At 41.5% G+C, this 23,179-nt stretch overlaps 1 long non-coding RNA gene across 1 annotated transcript in view; it reads right to left on the bottom strand.

The window, feature by feature from the left end:
• LOC116444339 overlaps positions 1-23,179 on the bottom strand; it is a 399,973-nt gene that overhangs the window by 102,244 nt on the left and 274,550 nt on the right. The gene's annotated exons all lie outside the window — the stretch shown is intronic.

Raw genomic sequence — 23,179 nt, forward strand, 5'->3', positions numbered from 1 at the left:
TTCAGAGAACACTTTTGCTTATTGCTTGCTTGGTTAGGAACCATGAAACCAAGTAAAGTAGGTCTGGGACAGACCTCATGGGATCTTCTTGTCCATTACCCCTTCCCTAAGGCCTACAGAGTTAACAACAGAACAACAAGCTTGCAAAGTCCAGCTGCCAGGCTTTGAAAGTTTGGCTTCTCCTAAAGAAGTGTGCTACTCTTGTCAACATGGGAGAATCTGCATGTGCTTGCTGATCTGTGCAGAGATTAATTTTAAAGCGTACATTGTGCTCAGATGGCCCAATGCTACCATTATATGCATCAGTAAGTTTCATATTATGCAACTACTAGCACTTATGTTCAAAGAAAGCACTTTTTTTACTCATGACAAAAGGTAGTTGCTGTGGTCTCATTACAAAACTAAAGCTACGAAAGATAGGTCTTTGTGCAGCCTCATCTTCTGCCTATTCTATTAAAAAGCATTTATTATATTGAGGAATGCACTGGTAATTTTCTGCACCTCCCTTTCATGTAGCACAGCTGATTTCTAAGGCATATCTTCATTGGATTTGACTGCTCACTGTGTGTTAGCCATTATCAAATACTCCTTTCACTGCATAGTTCCTCTGTAGGTCATTCCCTGGAAGACATAGCCATACATGAAAAACACTTGTCTTTTCTCTCTTCCTTGTTTCATTTAGCACTAATTCATTGTCATTCCTGCCTCTGTAAAGCTGAATTTAGAGGCATTATGTAATAGAGAGCCCAGATACCTGAGCATGATCTTTTCCCTCCCAAGAAGGTTAATGTGTATTAAATCTCATCACAAGAGGGTCAGAGCAGTCACAAAATTGTTCTAAACCAGAGTGTGGACACCAAAGTCCTGCAGTTTATCAGCAGCTAAAGCAGCCCCGGAGGCAACCTGTAACACAAGGAGCCTGAGGTGGCTAATTCAGGTGCCTCTATGCATGACCATGCATCAGAGCTGAGACAGATTAGCAGTGTAGCCTCAGGCTTTCAGCCAGGACAGCCTGCAATGGGACTGGAGCAGATGTGAGCTGTGTGGGTCAAAAGGAATGGTTGCCTGTCCCTTGTAGCCTGCTGTGTCTGAAAACTTTATAGAAGAAGTGTTTGACACTGAGGTAGGCAAAGGCACAGACATCGTTTCAGTGCCTGAGGAGGGACTGGGCACAACAGCTTCTCTACCCACAGTCCAGCTGCAGTGCGCTTTGGAACCTTTCCAGCCATATCTGACACTGTTGAGGTGGCTGATTGTTGCTCTGCACCTGTCATTTCCAGCACATAACATTGATTACTTCTTCCATGCTTTTTTAAAGTCTGCAAAATTCTTGTGCAGTCCCCCTCAGTTGTTCCAGATTCTGGTGAAAACAGTGGCTTCTCTTTTTTGCTTGTTATGAGTAATGATGGTTTGCTGACTCATAACATGCCCAAGACTTTTTATTACAGATGAAAGTTTGCTTTGAAAGTATCCATCCAAATAGAGAGCGCAGCACACCTAATACACTAAACCATTCCACAAATTTAAATGCCCAGTCTCAGGCAGCCAATCACTAGAAAAATTCTTGATGGACTATTCTACAAAAATTGAGGGATAGTAGAAAAAATGGAGAAATACACAGGGTACAAGTAGAAAACCACCGGTAATTTAGTATACATTTCCATACGCAAAGGCAATGTTAGCTTTCACCACAAATGAAGGACATTCCCAATTTACCAGTGAATGCCACCCTCTAATCTTTTCCTTCTTCTCATTAGAGTAGAATGCAAACCTATCCTTCATGGGATAATCCTCAACCCTGGCCTAAAGTCTAAACAAGTCTAAGATCTAAATTTAGTAAAAGAGCTGTATTATACCATGATGTGATCAGGATCAGCAAATGTTCTCTACAAAAACTTTCTTCAGACAAGAAATTGTGATTTCCAGCCAGTAAAATCTTTCACAAAGGTGCAACTTGAAAAGAGTATATAGCAGTGACACAACAGATCTGCAGAAATAGCCCAAGTAGCAGAATCCTTATCATTTCCATGGACATAGTTGAAATTTATCAGAAAAGTCCTGCATTTTAGTGAAACCTATCTGCTCATTTGTGTGAGCTGATAAGTACAACTTTAGCAGGTTAGTCATTCTACATGGCAAGGGTGGTTGAGAGTACTTCGTTGCCAGAGCTGTTTACTCTTGTGTCTACACTGTATTTTGAGCCACATGACTTCTTTCACAGATGTGCATTTTATGACTTCAAATGATTTTTTTTTCCAAAGCCCCTCAAAAAAAAGTTAAAATTTTAAATGATAAACAAAGAAGCTACGGAGGTCATTGTTATATTTGCAGTAAATTCTTTCATGAATGCTTAAGGTTAACTTTATAAGCTAGGCTTAGACTCTGGGTCCAAGCATATGATGGAGAAGGATTAAGGAAAAATAACTTTTAGCAGTCTTCACTGTGAGCACACTACCAGCCTCGAAAGCAATAAAGAAGCAATGGAAAGCCTCACAGGCTACAAAGCAAAAAATCAACACTTTGATGAAAAAGTTAATACACATTCCTTCCACAGATTCTGTATATAAGATGTAAATTGGGAGCTACTCTGTGAACCTGCAAAGAAAACTTATACTGCTTTATCCGGAAGCCAAGATTTATTTTGATGCTGATAGTGGAAGTTTTTGTAATAGCTTCTAGCTGACTGCAATGTAAGAAAACAGCATTTTCTTTGGTCTTTGCTACAGCTGAACGAACTGCATGTTGTGTACATAGACCATTTTTCTGAGATGAACAGGGTGTGTGCAGCATTGTCTCCCTTCCTTTCTTACCCCGATCCCTGAATAATAAGGTGATGTAAATTCAGTCACACCCTTGATTACTATGGATGGAATACGGCAGACAAGGAGGAGTGAGACAACAAAAAATGAAGCTGTGAGTGATACAGTAATAAATGAAAGACAGAGCATTGCAGAGGCACAATTTCTCAGGTAAGAGATTACAAGATAAACAGAAGCCACCTTCCCTTGCAATCTGCCATGGCAAGAATACTTAAATAGTTGGTTGTGAACAATGTTGTGATTTGGAAGTGCAAGACCTAATGAAAAAGGAAACTGAACACAAGCAGTGTGGATAGTGAAGAAGAATTGAGCAAGCTACCTGAGTTCCTCTCGTCACATGACTGGTCAGTGAATTCATGACCAAGAGCCTGCTCAGCCCTACTTTTTAGTATATTATTTTGTTACGCTGTGCTATTTTAACCTAGGGAAATTTGATGCTGTGTTAGCAGTGTGCCTTTCAGGACCACAATAACATTGATCTAGTTAGATCATAAAGGTGTATTTTTTCAGAAGTAGCAAAATCTAATTTGCCACAAAATTCAATAGGAATGTGAATCCAGTTCCTGTAAAACATCTTGAGAAATTTTCCTTAGTAAAACTGCAATACAACCTAATCCTCAGCAGCCACAAGTCCCATGCTCTGCAAGGTTTTTGATTTCTTGAGTTTCTATGGGCCTGAGCTAAAGGAGTGACAAGAAGAATCTTTCCATTGACTTGATGAAAATCTTCCTCCATCCCTGGGATCATCTCCCAGAGGACCATCTGGAATAAACACAGCTTTTGACACTCTATCAAATACAGAAACCTCCAGCTTGATGAGAATTTCCATCAGGATATTATGGTGACCTCTGAGACTCATGTGCAATGCTCAGCACATAAAAGACTATAAAAAATCTATCTAGAACAAATAAGGATTGAGAAGCTTTGATGAGAGAAAGGAGTAGGTAATGATCTATGCATTAGCTGGAATATGCAGAAACATTTGCAGTGTACATTATGCCAGAATCATCTAAAGGAATATCTATACATTGATATCCTGCAAAATAATTAAACTGTTGTGTCTAAATCACTTAGGTAGCTCTGAAATAAGTGTCACCTCTCATGCATAAATAACAATTAGAAGCCCCGTAGAGTCACACGAAAGAGATAGCCAGAGTGTGTTCTGGGATTAAACATAACGTGTTGATCAAGGCACTCATTGCACAGCAATTAACCCAGAAGGTTATCAGCAGTGATTTGCTCTGATACCCTACCATGCAGAATTGCATGCTGCTCCACAGAACAGTACCAAAGCACCCCTTGCAATCAGTCAAGTAAGCTTAGCACCAGCCAAAAAAGTCCCAAGGTTATTTTCCACAGCAGGGAAGAAACTGATCCCACCATTTTATACTCTTGAGGTGTTGGGGAAGATGAAACAGGAAAGTCTTGGAAATATGATTGCCTGACAAAAGATTTTGGGAATATGAAAACTACAGGCAACATCGAAATGAAAGCCACTTTTGAAATACCAAGTCTTAGTTACTGAACAACTAGAAAACAATGGTATGGCCACTGAAGATAATCCCCTCTTGATGGAACAATACCCTCTGCTTGCAAACAGGTCCAAGGGTCAGAGCAGACCCTACTAGCTCAGCAGAAGGGGTCCAAAGAGTAGTTTTTAGAAGTTAAGATGTAACACTCTATGGTAATATAAGAACTCTTATAGGCTGTATGTAAATGCTATAGGATTTGTATCTTGTATTAGATTGGTTAGTGACAATTAGAATATTCAGTACAGAAGATGATTTATTGTATTGTAACCAGGACTTCAGACACTTCCACTTCATTCCTTTCCTTCCTTACTTCCACTCTTGCTCTTACACCCTCTCTCTCTCTCTCACCTGCTTACTCTCTTGGGCCTGCTCAGAGCTGAGTCTGGCAGCTCTGAGCAGTGCCCCTATACCCACGCCTTTTACAATAAACCCCATGTGTCCCAAGACCTGCCTGTAGAGATCTCTCCGTCTCCGTCCCGACCGAACACACCCGTCCGTAACCTACATTGAGGAATTAAGTTTAAAAGAATATTATCGGCATTGGACACGAAAATGAACTATCAGGCAGAAAGGTAGTTATAACTGTACTGAATAAGAAATTATTACATGGACTGGAAGACAGGACGGGACTCTAGAACCCGAAACAAAGGGAAGAAAGAACTGTACTTGGATAAATAACTCAACCTTGCTGTTCACTCTTCAACAGTAATTCTGCATGACCATCTGGAAATTACTCTGTGGTAATTCCTTTTTAACAGTTCTATAATCGCATCTTAATTTGTCATTTCTTAGAAGGATTAAAAGAAATGTTTTGCCTCTGCCAGCCCCATCTGTGCCTGTGCACATGCAGACCACATACAGGCAAGGCACGTGCAAAGCCTGGGGACAGCCACACCAGCCTGCCAAAGCCACCACTGTCCAAGAGAAACTCTCTATGAGACTCTGCTTGCCGCACCTACAATCTCTTCCCAGACTCTTTCCATATTAGTAGTGCTTTATCTTTAAGAAAAGAGCCCTCATCAGCATCAGAGAATCCCAAGCCTTGGAGACACTTCAGAGATTGTCCAGCCCTCAGGCAGAACAAGTCCTTTCTGTTATCCTGAGGGTGCTTTACCTTAAAACCAGGTTTGAGATAGCTTGGTGGAGATCTCCAGTCAGGCAGAATTCTCCAAGAGCTATAGACTTACCAGTAGAATATTTTCCTAATGCTTAGCATCATGTTGTGGTTTTCTTTTCTCTGCTATTCCATTCTTCCTTCTTGTATCCACCCTGAACACGGAGAGCAGGTTTATTGCCTTCCTTACTGCAGCAGCCTTTTACCTATTTGGAAATATGTCCTCCATCATGTTCTCTCCTTTAGACTAAATAATCCAATCTTCTCTCTCCTCCGCACTAAATGAGCCCTTTCCTTTCAGAAAAAAACCCAGCAAAATGCAAGGTGTTTTGCTTTGAAGTGTCCCAACTGAATACAAAAAGTATTGACACAAGGAGCAATTTTAACCTGGAAGTTCAGATGTTTCAGCTAATAAAATTTTCAAGTCCAGTACCTCAGACAAAATTTCAGGTATTTTTACTGCACCAAAAGAATAAAAGGATATGCCCACAAAACATTCCGGTATCTACAGATCTATAGGATTTTTCACAAAGTTATTTGCTATGAACGCTTCTCTCAGTTCTGTCACTTCTCAATTTGACCCAAACTGAGCTCTTAAGAACATGCTTAACTTCAAAAGTATGAACAGCCCCACCGCAAACAAAATCTCACTTAGAAATAAAGTGTTTTCTTAAAATTCTTTCTCTAGGAAGGCAATGACTGTAGTTATAAATGATACCTACTTGTCATGGGTTAGCAAGCATAGTCCCGGAAGGGATGTCCTTGCAAAGGGGTACTTACAGCTTCCTCTGTGACCTGACAGAACCTATCAGCTGGCCAGTTTGAATATGGACAATTCTCTAAGCCACTTAAAATTGTGACCACCTTGGTGATCCACACTTAAGAACAGGAAACTCCGAGGCAGAGCTCTCTGTCTAGTTTCTGGTGCTGGGACAGGTGGCTGCGGGCCCCGTGCGGGGCCCAGCGGGCCCGGCCCAGGCCCTGCTCAGGCCAGGCTGGGCTGGGCCACGGCCATCCTGGAGCCGATGGGCCCTGTTCCACCCATCCTGGAGCTGATGGGCCCTGTTCCACCCGCGGAACCCCCCCACAGCCCTGCTGTAGGCAGCCGGAGCGGCTCGGCTCCCCTTCTCCAGTGCAGCCAAGATTTCAGCTGAAGCTGCACCACTGTCTGGCAGAGGTCATGTGACCAACAGCGATAAGCCACATTCCAGCTGCAAGGCCTAGGTGAGATTAACCCTTTTAGTGCTGTGAAGAGCTGAAAACCTGAGGGGAGAGAAAGAGGAGATGCTTAAAGCTGAAATTCTGTTGTGAAGCTATGATATATCAGAGTATCCATTGTAATTTCATGAAGGCATGGGGGGTGGAGCGTTCAACTTGTGAACAAAAGCACCTGCGCTGAGATAGGCAGATGCTGGCGCAGCTGTAATTTCATGAGAAGTTTGGACAGGGAGAGATGGAAGCGATGAGGACTTTTGCTCCAAATGGAAAAGGAGAAAACCTCAGTTCCTAGAGATGCTCCCAGAGATAATCCTAAAGATGAAGATTGCTCCCGGGGAAGGAGAAGGGCCTCTGTTCTTAGAGATGAAATGCTCCCAGAGATGGGTGAAGAGAACTTTTGTTTCTGAACGGCTCAACCTTAAATTTATACCCCAGTAATTCAAGAGTGGACCCTTGAAAGCAGTTGTGGGAAAAGCTGCAAGTCGGGGGAAGGGACTCACATGTGAGCAGAGAGACTCCTCTTCCTAAATGGACTGAACAATATTTGGAAGTGGGCGGCTGTCTCATTGTGATAATGTGTTCATAGCATGGGCAAGAGAGACTCCTCTTCCTAAAGGAACTGAACAAGGTTATTATGGAAGTGGTAAACAGACTGAACATCTTAAGGGTTGTCTTTTTACATTGTCAGTGGGAGAAGGGAGGAAGGTGGGGGGAGGAGGAGAGTTCTGAAGGTGGTATAATTTTTTTTTTCTTCTTTTAGGTCTGTTAATAAACTTCTTTATATTCTTTCAAGTTTGGTGCCTGCTTTGCATTTCTCCTAATTCTTATCTCACAGAAGGTAAACAGTAATGAGTATTTTGGATCAAACCCACTACACTAAATTGGTGTTTCTGCCCGGTTACAAACCAAACCCGCTACACTACTGTAGAATCTGAACATCTTAGAACCGTGCTCATCATTTGCGAGATGATCTCCTTAAAAATCATATTTAAGCATTTTTAAGATGTATGTTCCAGCACAGCTGCCAGAGGGAATGAAGAGATGTGGCTTATTTTGAACTGCTTTCTTTCTGTACTAGAAGGAGAAGAAGTGTACATGCAAAGTGCAATGACTCGCACACAGGAGGATTATATCATACTGCATGATACCAAACCTGTGTGTTAGCCATTGACTTCAGGGGGTAATCAGCAAGAGAACACCAGTATTTTCAAGCAGGGTGGCGTGGGTGTTTTACCACACTCCCCTCCAATTACTTCTGGGCAGTGTGTGAAATGGATGGATTATAACAGACTTTTCTTCCACTGCTGCAAGGCCCTGATGCATGCACTCCTCCCCTTCATAACAAGTAGCACTGGCAATTACCTACGTCAGATTTCTGTTAAAAATGTCACAAATATATCTCCTGTCCCAATATTTCCCTAATTTATCTGGTACTAACTTTGCCGCTTTCATAGTTCATTCCTAACCACTCTAATTAAACTTATTGATTGCTTCGAGGAAGGATGTGTAGGGAATGGGAATGCTTTTTACCTTACTTCTACCTCCCAACTCTGTGAACAGCTGCTCCTTAGAAATAAACTTACCCTTTTAATTAATTGCAGAAAATTTAGGTTGGGTATGGCCTAGAGATATTAGTTAACAGTGCAACAGCGGATGCTTTGGGAACCTGTATTCCTGGGATCCCACAGTCAAGGGGGACATGCAGGCAGCCTGTACAGAAGGAACTAGCTGGCAGCTCGGCAGAGAGATCTGGGCTGCTATAGACTTGCCAGAAGTTACAAAACCCATCCAGAGATTTGAAACTTCTCTGAGGATCAGCTCAGACCAAGCCATAATTTGTCACAGGCAAACAGGAGGACCAAATACAAATACAAGGTATATTTTCTGTTCTCTTCTCCCTTTCCTTCTACCTTCTCAGGGAGCTCTGATGAATATTTCACATCCATCAACATAAGCACTCTCTCTTTGTGTGCTCCCCTCAGTCAAAGTCTCATCTCGGCTGGGGATACTTCTGAAACCTCTCTGTCACCTCCATCTGGGCTGCACCTCAGCTTTCCTCCCCGCCCCAGCTGCTAGGACCCTCTCAAAGTGTGTGTCAGAACAACAGGGATGTTCTGGCATTGCAGAGCTGGGCCACTGAGTTGGACACAATGCAGGGGGCCAGCACAGTCCCCAGTTTCTAATTAGTCATTACTAAGATACATGATGACAAGACATATTTGTACTTTGATAGATAAACTCTTATGAGTGGGGAAAAAAGATGGGAAGTAGGGAGAAGAAAAGCCTTTCACTTGGAAATGCAAAGTCCAAAGGAGAAATAATGTATTTCAATGATCATATATCCCAGTTTAAAGCTAATGTATCCTCCTTGAAAGACTTGCAGTTTAACACTGAGCTATATTATTTCATATTCTTTGACATAATAAAATACATATATTTATGTATGGCTGTAAAACTGTATTATTTTTAAAAGTTATTTCATTGAAGTGTTTGACCTTTTTATGTTTCATGGATACATTTCTTATGCAGTAATAGAAAAACCAACTGTAAACCACTTTATGTTAAAGTATATGCTTTAAAGTATACTTAACACTTTATGTTAAGTATAACATAGATGATTAGGGACCACTATGTGATATTTGAGGTTTTAGAGATAAAGAAATGGTCCATAAAAAAAAAAATCAATAATACGAACCTTTTACTTAGAACTCCCCTGTTATTTGTTTGGACTTAAATTTGATTTTATTGTTTTTAATTTTATACTCCTGGGTTTTAAAATGTTCAGCAATTATCTGATTTGTAGCTACAATTGTAGTATGTTTACTTGTAAAATGTCTTTCGAAGTAAAATCATTATTCGTACTTTTAGATTTTCCTTTAACTTTGCAACTGAACATTTGCCGCTCAACAAGAAGCAGCAGTATTTTTTACATTCCAAATGGTTCTAATGCCAAAGCATTTTGCTGATTTAATGGCTGGTTTTGCAGGATAGAAAAAATACTAATAATTCTCAGCAAGCAGAAAATCAACAGCTATCATTTTTCAAATGGGATTTCTGTAGCTCTGTCAAGTGTCCCATATTGTAAAAGGGAAAGGCAATTCAATCCTGTGTTTGATTTTGCCTCCAGAGGCAAGAGCTTGAGGCACCTTTCTCTGGAACCCAAAATACCAAATAATGTGGGACACTAAGGTGGTTGAGAGCCTCAAACACCAGACTTAAGTGTCAGAAGCACCTGTACCACTTGGGCCCAAGCATTCAATAACTTATTCAATGTTTAACAGCTACTGCCACCTTGAGATGCCCTCTATAAGCGTCCAGGGATGGGGCACCCACTGCTTCTCTGAGACGCCAGTTCCAGTGCCTCACCACCCCCACAGGAAAAAATTTCTTCCTAATATCCAATCTAAACCTACTCTCTGTCAGGTTAAAGCCATTTTTCCTTTTCTTATCACTACATGCCATCGGAGAACATCCCGCTCTGGCTTTCTTGCAGGCCCCTTTCAGGTACCGAAAGGACACAACCTAGGCTGACTCTTTCCAAGTTTTATCTTGCCTTGCCCATGAGCAAGGAAAAAACAGGCTTATGCCTAAAATTTCAGGACAGCCAGGGCAGAGAAAAATCTCTGGGAAGGTCGATGGGTACATTTTTCTGGCTTGGTTAGCTGGGTGGGTTTTCACTGCACAAAGGTGTGAGCTCTTGAGCTGAGTTAGATGTGTGTGAACATGCACATCTGCATGCACAGAGGACATTTTGTAATCCACAGTAAAAGGCAATGGTTAGATGAAATAATTTAAGCACCAGCATCCTAATTTCTCGCTTCAAGCTTACTTCTGGGTGCTCAGGGTGTGACTGACATTTGCTGCACACAGCAGCTGCCGTGGCTACTCTGAAAGCAGTGCTGAGTAAGGAACATGGCTGTGCACATTAGCAGAGTTTCAGTGTGGTTGGAGCCCTCATGCCAGAGCCAGGAGGGATCACACAGGCATTTTTCTGTACCTGAATAATCGCTCATTGAACACCTCATCTGACTATTTAATTCCCAGGGGAAGTTGCAAAGTTACAGTGAACTCACTACTGCAACAGTTCTGGTTTAGAGAAAGAGAATTGGGAATCCTCTCTGCTTTTCCTGGATCAAAAATAATTTGGAGAGGGGATTGCTACTGAAGAACAGTAGAAACTCTCAGCCAAATCTCAGGCTACACCTGCGTCCCCCCGTGATCTGCCCTGCTCCGATGTCAGTTCAGACATGCAGGCTCAGCTTACCTGACCAGCTAAAGTGAGGGATGGACTGCTCTACATCATGGCTGTGTCACAGCTGCCTTGGCAATCTGGAAAGCAGTCAAGACTGATGAACATGACCCATGTTCCTTTCTCAGTTCCCTTGGGTGGTTAAGGGGCTGGTTTTTTTTTTTATTTTCCTGACAGCTGTATCAGCTATTGGGCAGCCCTGATGTTTTCTTTTTTTCTAAACAAACCTAATCTGCAGTTCTCGGAAGTTTTTAAAAGGTCAAAGACAAGGCAGTGAATTCCCTGGAGACTGACAGCAGGGTCCTCATACAACATTTAACTGCAATGACTCTTCAGAGGAAAAAAGAGTGATGGCCTGAAGAAAACATATGGGAGGACCACACCATGTGTTTTGCTCTCTGTGCTTCACAAGACAGCTGGAGAGGCCAGAAAAACTCCAATACACCAAATAAAGATGCGTTGGAGAGGAATGAGGGGCAGGAAAAGACAAGACAGTACCAAGTGCTGCAATTGAAGGCAAGAAACCTAGGTGTTGGAAGAACTCCTTTGGTTTAGCACCTTGGGAAATACAGGCCAGTGTCAGGTCAGGTAAAAGGAAGAGGAAAGTTTATTCAGGGAAGATGCTGTACATTTGTTTACATCTACAGAGAATTTATGAGCAGACTTCACACTAACTTGCCCAGAAGGCCTCCTCTAACCACAGGCACCCCACCAGCCAGCTGTCTTCAGTCTGCCTCCCACACATTTGCCTATTCCTATGTCTTGACTATTCTAGAAAAGCAGTGAAATGCTCAGCACAATCAGACATACACCAAAAAAACAACAACAACAAAAAAAAAGCCCCCAACCCTCTGCTTTTAAATAGTTTTTGTAGTGTAGATTGATGAAATTATCTGTACTCCCCCCCCCCCCCCCACCTTCTGACATGCATCCATTGGCTTGACAAAGCAGGTAGTCACAGACTCCACATGAATGCACCTGTGGCCAGGTTGCCTTGGAAACCTTCACTGCTACCTAATATTGTTATAATTGGCAAGAAAATATAGGTTTTCTCCAATGATTCGCAGCATGTTTCCATTTTACATAAATGCAAGCTTTCCATTTGCATTTTTCTGAAGGTTTACTTCACTTTTTCCCCAGAAATTTTAGAGATATTTTCTCCCCAGAAAAGTTAAACTGTTGTTTAAATGTTAGAAATGGTGTTGTATCAGTACAGGGGGCCATACAGCAATTCCAGCTTCCCTGTGTCTGGTGAGAAGGACTTCTATCATTCAGGAAAAGGAGCCCTGCAGCTCTCCCTGCTGCATTTAATTCCACACACAACTCTGAAGTTGGAACAGGTCAGCCCAAGTGCCCCCACACAACTCTGCTCAGGCTGTACACTCTCCACACACCACCACCTACCAAGTCCAGCACAACTAGTAGAAACCCTGAGTAGATTTTGCTATATGAACATTTCCAGCACAGACTGGAACTGTTATGCAATGTACTCACCCAAATCATAGGCTCAAGGGAGCATTTGGAGAAGAACTTTAGATGCTCACCTAAGGGAGGGCTACATAAAAGCTACATCTGTGTCCACATTGCATGTACTTACCAAAAAGAGATAAATACTCTTGGCACTGTTGACACAGTTAGGCCCCAACTCCTGTGCTTCTTAGGAGATCAGCAGCCTGCAGTTACTCCTACAGCCCAAGGCCCAGCTTGGGGCAGATGGAAACTGAAAATTCTGGTTGTCTGATGAGCAATTTTGCCTAAGAAAGGCAGGCAAAAATGAGACATTCTGGAGTACTGCATGCCTGTGGGTTCAAAAAGTGTCTGGAGGTGGCACACAAAAAGGGCAAAACCTAAAGTAGCAATCCCCAAATGAGCAACCTGAAACCCTTGGTGGACACTGAAGTGAATGCTTTAAGTCAGGCTGAAGAGACATTTTCCTTGGAAAAACAAAAAAGTGAACTATTTCCAGTTAGCCCAGACCAAATGCTGTGCCGCTCCACAGTAGCTGCAGTACCCTACTTCACCATGATGTAATCCTTCGAGTCTGAAGTCACACAGCTTAAAAATCTCCTCCAAAAGCAGTGTGCTGACCCACAGGCAAGCCCTGGGGTTGGTGTAGGCTCTTTCTTCAGCTGCAGGAACTACTCTGAGAACCCTTTCCTGGGACTGCTTCTGTCTGAGTGTCCAGCCCAAGCAGTGGCTGCCATGGCAGGGTCAGGGGGATTCTGATCCTGTCATCCTGCTCTGGAAAAAAGAATGACCCCAACTTTAGCTGATGCCAAGGTACGTAAGAGAAAGAGTTTTGGTAAAACTAAAGCAATGTTAAGTCTCTGACATATGACTTTAGATTACCAAGTTAAAGCTGTAGTAAATCAGCTGTAGCAAGATCAGAAACTATGGGTTTTCCATGAATTTTGGGGGAAAAGACAAGAGTTTCCTTCCTGTCCCTGTGTGGTACAGCCGTTCTTTGGCTGTGGTTACAGTCTCAAACAAATCTCTTGAAACAGAAATGACATTTTTTAAATGTAAAAGCATTGGCTTGTATTTTAGCAAAACCAAAAAGCTCTAGCCAATTCATTTCAACATTTTTAAATTACATCTGCATGGTTTTTGGAGTACATGCTTCCAGCAAATGTGTGCTTTAGTCAAACGCAATTAAGTGTTGATGCAAGGCATTGATGTTTTTTTTTTCCTGTCTGCACTATATCAGCAGAGTTCAGGGGATGCAGTAGTTACCTTAACTCTGTTCAAAAGAGCTGCAGAGTTGTTTCCAAAAAGAACCCAAAGGCTAATTTTTAAATGCTCAGCATACACATTTAGAATTGTATTCTTCAAAGGATCTCAGGGAGAGGTGGCAATATGCATGGTAGGTTCTGAAAAGGACTCAAAACTCTCAGTGAAATATGCAGTTTCCAGCATTTTCACCCTTCAAAACACCTGGGTATTTGACTTCCAGATCAACATTGGCAAACTTGGCAAGTCTGCCTTGAAAACTTTGGTTTTGGTCCATCAGAGCTGCTTCAGAACAAAATCAGCTAAACTACAGGATCTGCATTTGAGATTATGAGAAGCTTAGCAAGAAAGACAGATGGCAAAATGAACAAAATAAGAGTTAATAACTCACTAGGTGTCACTCAGCGTTCATCCTATTTAAATATTACAGTATTTATTAGGGTGTCTGCCTAACACTTCATACCCAACATCACACATCAATGTATGAGCCATTCTTGCAAGTGCTACGAAGTATAGTGAGCCCATTCAGGTTAAAAGAAAAGCAATCTAAAAGTAACATCATGTAAAACTTGCACTATTCCTGGCAAAACACCTCTTTTGCCCATCCTGCTTTTAATTTTGATATGTCTCCAAGATTTCCAGCTTTGCAAGCAGAAATAAACCCCGAAAGGTAAAATGCCAGAGCTGAGAGTTCTCAGAAGAACCCAGGCTTATGAGACTGGAAATTAAACTCTTCTGTGGAGAAATAGGGCACTGCCCCAAAAAAAGCTGAGTTTTTTTAGACAGAAGGATTTCTAAATCAAACTCTTCTTTAACACAGACCAGCAGAAGTTGAACTAAAACCTAACTTTCCAGCCCTAACAGGCTTTTTTAAAAACATCTGATCCAAGGGGACAGTCACATGACATTTCAAAACATTTTGTACCATCTTATATTTCCAATTATTAAGACTAGAGCAGCAAGATTCTGTTCACATGGAAGACTTCTAGATTTATGGATTTTACAAAATTTGTTGGAAATTCCTTGCACTGTGGAAATTAGATGGCTTTACTGGAATCTCGGACACTAGTCTTAACATTCTTATTGATTTGAAGTACTGATGCTGTGGCTTTGTAAAACCTGAAAGAAAATTATTATATTTGGGATGTATTTTCTCCTTCTGAAAATGTCAATGCTTAATTTATTAGTGAATTTCCCTTATAGTTCTATGACTTTGCTTGGAGCTGCTGCACTGTTGTTTAGAGGCATGGAATGTTTCTTCCCTCAACCTCCTCTGTTCGCATACTCTTTACCTTTCTGATCAGAGCAAAACGCTGGGCAGATGATACACAGCAGAAGGAAAACATTTTGATGGACCAGCTGTTTCCTTAAACAATATTGTTTTAGGAAACATTCCAGTTTAGATAGAAAAGAAACCATCTGACATGGAATAAAATACCAAGCTTTTTACTGCTGCCTTTTTTTTGGGTCTCAATTTCCTATTTCTTTCCCACTTTTATATGACAGCCCGTCATTTTGAGTCCTACATCTTATAATATACACAACATATTTTTATTTATTGTTCTCCTTCAACCCAGTAATCACATCAATGACTCCAACGTGGCTGTTTCACTAACCTGCATCTAAAGTTGTACTCAGCAAACAAAAAGAGCCATTTCAGTGAGATGGCATATGGGAAGCAGGAAACTTGCCCTGACCTGTTGTAAATAGCTAGGGACATGTCCTATTACACTCAAAAATACCATAGCAGAGATTATAACTGAGAAAATACAAAGATGTAATGCACCCTCATCCCCCTCTTCCCCTTTTTTGTAGCAAAAGTCCTCGAACTGCTAACCTGGGCTGGCTGTGTGCCACAGTGATTCCAGCAGGAAAGCAGTGCCTGGCTGCAGAAGATTCTACATGATGGGAAGCAGAGGAAGGTTTGATACTCAGCAGATGGCACAGATGGGCACCGTGCCAGCCCAGGGGCACTACCTGGTGTGCCTATGGGATCACTTGCTGCATTTGTTAATGAGCTGGGGTCAAGAGACGCCTTTGTTTTACTCTCCTTTCTCTTCCTCCTTTGTGGGGTTTTGCTTTTAGCCACCAGACAACAGCAGTGCTCTTCTCCAGAGTGTGAAAAATTCAGCAATAAAAGGAGCCCAAGTAAAAAACAAAAAGAGGAGGAATCTGTTGTTTTTCTGTAACAACTGGTCAGCTCAAACCTCCAACCTCTCAGCCTCCCATGACTGCTAATATCTCTGTTTACTCAGAGCCAGACCACAGTGGGGCTTTTGGACTGCAGACTGCGCTGGCACCGTGTGAGTGTGTAAAGAAGCAGCATTTATCATTGTCATGATTTTGTTGCTTTCCCCCACGCTCATAAGAGTTGATAACAAGGAACTCTGAGGCAGCACAGCTGGCTTGAGAGATGTCTCTGCATGAGCAAACGAGTGGCTCTGTTCCAAGAGCAGGCACAACTTATTTCTCCCAATCTTGAATAAGTGCCATGGTAATGGAAAAACAGTATTTACCCTTGCATCTTCTCCCTTTGTTTTGTCTCCAAACTTTGCCTTCCCATATGTTCCATGGTGCAGACCTGGAGCACGTTCTCAGGACAGTATGGTCCGAATGGCAGAGAAGGAGACGGGGTTTTTGGTTTTCTTTTTTTCCATCTATAAATTTTTATTTAGGCCTTCCCAAGCTAGGGCTGAATGTAGGCCTGGGCATTATTCTACCAATGTGTCAGCCAAAATGTGGGGTTCTAGTATTTGCAGTCAAGTAGTTATGGAAAAATATCTTGTGTGTGTTTTGAAAATGAAGAATTCTTGGAAAACCATCAATACAAAATACTTAGAGATTTCTTGGGTAAGTCTGATGTGAATTTTAGAGATGACAACTGACATCCATCACCCCAAGATGAACATGTGGAGAAAAGGTGAGTAAATCTTTTCTCCCCCCCATTGATGTGGTTCAATGTAGCATTTTTCTCTACCCTTTTTGTCAGCCATAATGTAGGGCACCAACAAAACTACCTTCTACTCCAATAGAGCTCAGCAAGAGTAAATCTTTTCTCTTGGGAAGGTTTGCAGCAAAGTAATAGAGAATTTCAGGGCAAGTCTAAGCTAAATCGACTCAAGCTGCCTCAGAGACATTTACCTAAATCACCCTTCTTGTAGTGCAGGCACAACTATCCTTCATTTTCACAAGCACTAAAAAGAAAACAGAACCTTTGAATTCATTTCTTCACAAATAAAGAGGTGTTGGAAAGCAAACTTAAGTTAAGCACTTGAAAAATACTTTCTTAGTGCTATAATTCAAAACAACAATGAAAGAAAGGAGAAGGAAAGAAAAAGGAAAAGAAGGGGTTTATATTAAATTGCATTAAACAGTAATCTAACAATCAGCCAATTGAATTTCTTTGTGAATAAACTCTGCAGTACAGTGGCACCCAACGTACAGTAGCTTGATACTTTTTAGTAACTGGGTCTTCGCACTCTCATTATAAAATAAAACTTATGGTATTTTACTGTAAAGGATAATGTCAGGTTTGATAACATGAGGTAATTAGTAGCTGTGTTTTAATACCGTGAGAGCATTACTCAGGTTTCCTCTCTTGATGAAAAGTAAATTCTTTTTATTTAAATTTATTTTAACAAGGAGATACTAATTGTTTCAAGACTTCTGTGACAAAAATGATACAGACATTAAGTCAGAGGCATGAAAGATTATTCATGTTGAACTTTAAAATCAGGCACATCCAAAATATTATCTTTCAATTTGCATTTCTTTTGATCCACTAGGCTTGAGCGGAGACAAGAGAGGAAATTAAGTTAAAGACAATTCCCTTCCAATTAAACTCTTGTAGAAGCAGAAGGATTAACCCTCTCCCCTGTTCTATCCAGGCTGCAGCTCCTGAGGGAAACACTGAGAGGTGGCAAACCGCACACACAGGCTTGTGGGGAGGGGGTTTCTGCCATGGCTGTGGCTCCAATCATGCCTGCTGGATGCAGGTCACCAGTGAAGAATTCCTCTGGAGAAGCATGGGATACTCCTTGCCCTGGCATACAACCCACTCATGCTTGAAATGCCCCTCACACACAGCAGGAGGACACGGGGAGTTATTCCAGAGCTTGGAAATTGTGGGCTTCACCCTGAGCTTTTTTGAAGGGGGAATCAGGGAAGGGGAAAGGAACCTCTTCAACTGAATCCCTTTGGGTGGGAGCTTTTGGTGCATCTGCTAGTGCCAGCAGGCTGTGGGGTAAGGGACTCTGAGCCTTTGCTTCATCCCCCCTCCAGCACCCAGCCTTGCTGCATCATTTATTACCTGATTTAATTTTGGGACTTGAAGATGGGGGCAGTTTGTTGAGAGAGACATCTGTGCATTGTGTGACATGGTCATCTTTTGCAAAATAATACATGGTTTTCTGCCAGAACAAGAAGGGGTTAAGCTGTCTATGCAGCTGATGCATGGTAGGATTTAAAACTGTCAGCAGTAAAATCCACATCATTCATATCTTTATGTGCATTAGGATTTAAATATGGATGCCAAAAATGAAAATGCAGCTTACTGAAGAAAGGAAGAACACATTTCCTAATATAGATAAATTTTCCCATTTCTGGAAGAAATTGAAAGAATTAGAAGCACCTGCAAAGGCAGAAAACAAGAAAAGTAAAAGAATCATGGATAATTAATACTCAGAAGGCAAAGACATCTTTCATAGAAAAACATAATGGGCCAGAAATTCAGCTGCTGTACATTTGCCGATTTACATCAGCCGAGGAATGTGTTCCAGTAGTATTTAACATTCTTCTTATGTTACCTGGGAGATAAATGATTCAAAATACAGAGAGAACTTAACATGCATTATCTGTCATCTTTTTTTTTGATTAATAATTTTAGATGTTGCTACTATTATTTAATATAGACCATCATTACCGACTAAATTAAAATACAACAAAACATTAAATGCGGCAAAGCATTACTTAAGTATAATCTCTTAAAACCCAAGTAAATGAAGCAAATAAATTTTAAAGGTCATTTAGGGGAGCTGAACTTGTAAGAATGAAATTACCAAATTATCTGCTTCTAGGATAGCTACTGGACAGGGTGGAGATAGAGGCAGAGTTCCCAATTTTGCTCTCACACATCACCCTGAAACACTCTGCTGGGGTGAGAACATCCCATTATGTTCTTACTTTTTTAGGTGGAGCAGCATGTTTCTGGCTCTGGTTTTCTAAGTGTGTGTGTTTGCTTGGTTGCAGTGTGCCTTTCTGAAAGGTTCCTCTTAACAGCATTTGAGTTGCTCACCTGGTTTCAACTGAGTTGGAACGGAAGGTAGAAATCACTCAGATGAATTGGAGCAAACTGTGAAAATTGGGGCTGAGTAGAAGAGTTCAGCAATTCCCTGTGCCTTGTGCCCTGCCAAGCAACTGGGCAGCCGCTGGGCAGCTTAGCACGAGCCTCAAAATATGCCATCTCCTTCCTGGGAAACCACTTGCGGAGAGATGGAATTAGGGACGCGAAGCTGAGGACAGGCAAAAAAGGAGTTAGGCAGATGAGGAACAAGTAGAGCAAGTGGCAGGAGGAGAGTGAGAGGTGATGGGGAGGATCCCCTTCAGCCTGGCAAACAAAGAAACTAATGGGTGAGTTTTTGGGAAAAACATATCAAATTAACTGGAAACATTCTTCTCGATGCCATTTTCCTTAGCAGGACAATTGTCTTCAAAAGACACAGCTGCAGCATAGTATATTTTGCTTGGGTTATCCAAACTTTAGTGCCATGATAACTGCTGGAAAATTAGCCCCCAGCCTTGCCTCATTTCCCCATTGTGAAACAGCCACACCCCACACAACACAGAAGATCTCTACAGCAAAGGAAAATGCTTAATTTTAAGAAATGTAAAGTCCTGGATCAATCTTCAAACAGATTGCAGTACATGTGCGTACATCAATAGGTATAAACACAATGTACTAAGTCAGTGTAACCAAACAATAACATTTTCCTGCTTTCTGAGCTGAACTGTGAAGATCGATTTGAATCTAAGAAATATGAAGCTCGGGCCATAGGAAGAAGAAGTGGACTTTTACTTACCCCAGAGTGTAATGCCAAAGTTTTTGAGGGAGACTAAGCAGTTGTCAGCCTTCCTCCTTCCCCATCAAGCTTGCTAGACACAAACAAATACCCTTGCAGGTATTCAGAGCAGTTTACAGCAGATTTGAAAAACTCAGAAAGTACCTGGGATCTAATTCCTGCACAAAAAGCGGTGCTGGCCTCAGCCAGCAGGAAAAGCTGAATGTAAAAATAATTAGGGATAACAGAAAATAGCTTCTACCTGTGAACAGCAGGAAAATATGTACTGCAAGTAGAGCTGCACAACCAATTGATTTTAGGGGTTTGTTGGCAGTCTGAAAACCAAACACTCCCAACAGGTAGGTTTTTGAGTTCAACAGAGCTAATGTATCCTATGACCCAAGAAGCTCCACTGTGTGGCTTCCCCAAAGTGTAACACAGCATGAATTTGGAAGGCCTTTCCTCAGCAGGGCAGTTGTTTTCCATCTGGACACTCATTTTCATAAAATTCACAGAAGCACACGTGAGACTTCTGGGCTGCATCCAGGCACTGGGTTTAATTGTAATTAAGTGGGGACAGACACAAGCATACATGCACACAGATGTGTGACAAGAGGGGGCAACAAATGCCACTCTGTCTCTGAACCCAGACTGTATTTTTTATAGGAGGAGGCAAAAGCAGACCAGTACTTTGTCAGCCAGTCACAGATATTAAGCTTGTGCACCCCACACTGCTGAGCAGTAATTGGGCAAGAAATCTCTTCCCCATTCACCCATATGTCTTAAAATAGGGTGGAATTACCTTAAGAAAAGAAATATCCCAACTCTACCCCATTATATCCCCTTTGTATCTCCCGAACAGGATTGCTTTTCTCCTCAGAAGAATACATGAAGGAATTAGGTGACAGGAAAATTGGGAGTCCTTGCCTCTAAGCATTCAACAGACCATCAGTGAATAATAAGCAGGTCCCTTTCTCTTTCCAGAACAGCAGCTGTGGACACTGATAGACAGCAAGCTGATTGTTTCAACATATTCTGGGAAAATTTCCCAAATACTGGCCTGCTCTGGTGGTCTAGCAGTCAGAAAAAAAAAAAAAAAACAACAAAAACCCAACAAAACAACAAACCAAGAAGAAATAAACATAACCCTTTTCAAAAATAGAGACAATGAGGGGAAGCAGGACTTCTTTTTTCTCCCCAAAAAGCACTATGAAATAGCCCTTCTGTTCATTTATCATAGCTACAAGCAGAGCTGCTTCCTAGAACGTCTCATCACCAGTTAGTACAGCATTTGTTGTAACAGCCAATTTCCACAGCAAGACAGTGTTACAAGAGCTGTTGAGACAGAGACACATATAAACACAAAAATACAAAGCACTCTGACTTGCTCATTACAGGAGGAAGCTGCAGCACAGGCAGCTGTCAGACGGTGACCAGTGTTCAGCTGCTCTTGTCCAAACCGCAAACTTGCATGACAAAGCACTCAGGAACCCTCTTTTGGGACAATTCCTGCTCGGAGCTGATGAGATGTCACCAATTCTGCAGCTACCCAGGGATTTTTCCAGAGAAGATGCAGACTTACATAAGTTTTAGGGCAGCAATTCCTTTTTGTCTTGCTATACAAATTTCCAATATCTAATGTAACCATAGTGTAATGTAAGAATGAATTACTTTCTCCCATGGAACAAAAGGGATTGGTTCAAAAATCAATAGCCTGGATTGCTCTCTACACCTCTGCTTTTAAGAACAGTGTCACTCCCATTTCAGTGAGTATGCAAGATACATGCAAATATCTTCTGCTTTGTTCTCTTAAACCTGGTGATCTTTGCAGAAACAGAAGGGTGCGTGCTTCATTTCTTAGGGAAACAAGACCTGCCTATTGTTTATTTCCAGGACTGAGAAAGAATTCGAGGAACTAATTCACAGAACAGAGCCATTACAGCTCTGACACTTCCATCCAAGACACGGAAGAGCATAACCTCTGACCATGCCTGAGGGCACAGCACAAAGGTGCATGTAAGAGGTGGGACTTTTAACAAGAGAAGCCTAAAATTAACAGTTAGCTATTAGCCTTTACGTGTGCAGATGTTTATTTCCCAAGCAGGTTCAGACCCATGTAAAAAGAAAGACGTCTCTGTTCTCAGGAGGGTGGAAAAGAAAGGCTGAACAGTAGAGGAAAAAAGGCTGATGGCAAGGGATCTTGGGATGCTTCACAGCTGCTGCAACTTTCTTCTTTTCCAGTGTGAAATGTCATGACACATGCAGGAGCCACATTCAGCCATCAATATTTATAAATCCCAGAAGCTACCAACTTGCTCCTGAGAGCAGACTTTTATATACAGTACGACTGCAGCAGACTATAAGACAAGCTCGATACCAAACTAACGAGAAATGAGATGAAGTTAATACACTGTAAGCCTTGGCTAAATCTGTTTGTCCTATTTATTCATTGCCTTGTTGATCTTGAACCTCTAAATAAGAAATCTGGCCTGTTCATCACTATTGCTTATTTATTCCTCTGAACTCTATGAATAATGAGACAACAATGTTTGTGCCCACTGTAGAAAGAAGAAATATAAATAGACATGAAATATTCTGTCTAGAGCAGGCATTCGTAGAACAAATATCCCCACTTCTCCTCCATTAGCAAACGCAAAAAAAATTCCCCTTCTGAAAAATTGAAAGGACTGCAAATATAAATGTCAGCCAGCACCAAATTGATCATCATCCAGCTTGAGACAAAAAAATATTATCATTTACTTAAGAATACTTTGGTTGATGTGAGCTACTTGGCAACTCCCATAGCCAGGCCACGGCTTGGACAGTGAGATACTGATGTGGGATAGCATTTCCTTATTCAATATCTGCCATCTTCATGTGTACAGCTGAATTTATCCTTGTTAAAAATCTGCCTAGCAAGCCAACCCTTTAATGCCTGTTTCAAAAAGGGGAAACAAATGTAAAGTGATTAAGTGTCTTGCTGGTATTGCAGGAAAAACAACTTCACACAGGAAAGATGTTGAGGAAACTGCTCTTATTTCACTAGCTTACTAGGGGGAAAAATGAGATACATATATTTTAACTCAGTAGCTCTTTAGGTGAAAGTCTTAGGTGAAAATTTTCCAGGAGAGCACCTGGGCAGTAATGAAAATAGCAAAAATCTGGGCTTGAATGAATGATCCTTACAACTATAACACACTGTAAATGAAAGTCTAGCTAATGCTATGTCCTGTCTACCCCTGGCTCCATATACTTTTACGTGGTGTGAAGTTTGGTCTGGAAAACTCTCATTTACACATACTAATGCCTGAAACAGAGCCTGAAGAACTTAAAATATTTCATCTGGAAAGACTATAAACACTGTTGCTAGAGATTCCCAAAGTAAAGCAGCCTCAGGTTGACAAAAAAGTTTTGTTCTGCTTGAAAGGGAAGTCAATTCCAGTGGTCATCAGAGCACTTTT

Source organism: Corvus moneduloides, chromosome 5 (assembly GCF_009650955.1).
Source record: "Corvus moneduloides isolate bCorMon1 chromosome 5, bCorMon1.pri, whole genome shotgun sequence".
NCBI lineage: Eukaryota > Metazoa > Chordata > Aves > Passeriformes > Corvidae > Corvus > Corvus moneduloides.